Below are 1,262 nucleotides of genomic sequence, written 5' to 3' on the forward strand. Positions count from 1 at the left end.
GAAAAAGTGTATTGCTTTATTGTTTCTTTTTCCAAAGAATGCTATCTTTTTTTTTTTTTTTTTGGTCTCCAGGCTGTTTATTATAGGGGTGGGTGTAACTCACTGGCAACAATTCAGACCTGGTGCCCCACAGTACAGGCAGCTTGGGCAGGGTCCTCAGCCTCCCGCCCCCCCACCCCAATCCCAGGACTGCTGATGGGGTTGGGGCCCTGAAGCCCATCATGGGAGTGAGCCTGTGGATTAGAATAGGGGGCAAGGGTTTGAGAAAGAAGCAGGACCCAGGCTAACATCGAAATCTTTTATTGGGGTGTGGGGGGAGACTAAGAGGTGCTGCCAGCCGTCAGTCACTGCACACCTTGTTCATTGGCACTGCTCCCTGAGTCATGCGGCTTCATCACGTCAGGGAGCTCGGGAGGGCTGGAGAAGGGCTCAATGCGAAGAGTCTCGAATGTGTCATCTGGCCAGAAGGCCAGCCCCACTGTGGCTGGGGCCTGGGGCCTTGCAGTCTGACTAGTGAAGCCACACTCCCCCAGCATCTTGGTGTCCTCCAGGAGCTGGTCGTCCTGAATAGAGATGCAGAGGCTTGTACAGCCGCTACTCGTCCGGTGGCCGCTTGAGGATGCCCTCGACGATGCGCTTCAGCTGGAACACTGTGCTCGACTTCTTGGCGTCGGTGAAGATGGTGGTCTTGTGGCGCAGAATCGTAAGGAACACATCCATCGCGGAGGCTGCCTCTCGTCCTCGACGCGCTGGCACGGCCACGCTCCGCCCCGTTTCCCCAAAGAATGCTATCTTGATGTAAAATGAATTAATCATACATCCAAATGTAATTTATCCAATATAATGTGCCTGGTCTTCATAATGGGCAGGACAGTCTTTAGAAACGATTCTCTCCATCCTCCAAACTGCTGGCTTTCTGTTAATAAAGCTTGGATTTGATCCACCCCCATCTCTGTGACTGACTTCAGTGACAGGAGGCAAACCCTAGTTTCAGTTTGGCAACACTAACCAGAAATTCAGTGGTTCAAACCTACCAACTGCTCCTCAAAAAGTGTATACAGGATCCCTGTGGGTTGGAACGGACTCAATAGCACTTAAAATAACTGTGATGGCTGAAGTTATTCTGGTGGTGCAGTGGTTTAAGTGTTGGGCTGTTAACCACATAGTTGGTGGTTTAAATCCATCAGGTTCTGTTGGGAGAAAGATAGGAGTTTTAGCTCCTCTGGTAGCATGGTTACGAGTAGGACTGCCAACTTCAAGGT

General features: G+C 50.9%; 1 pseudogene; it reads right to left on the reverse strand.

Annotated features, from left to right (window-relative positions):
* Positions 1–344: 344 nt before the first annotated feature.
* On the reverse strand, positions 345–720 carry LOC102830905 (annotated as a pseudogene).
* Positions 721–1,262: the final 542 nt, after the last annotated feature.

The sequence above is a fragment of the Chrysochloris asiatica genome, unplaced genomic scaffold (genome assembly GCF_000296735.1).
Source record: "Chrysochloris asiatica unplaced genomic scaffold, ChrAsi1.0 scaffold00191, whole genome shotgun sequence".
NCBI lineage: Eukaryota > Metazoa > Chordata > Mammalia > Afrosoricida > Chrysochloridae > Chrysochloris > Chrysochloris asiatica.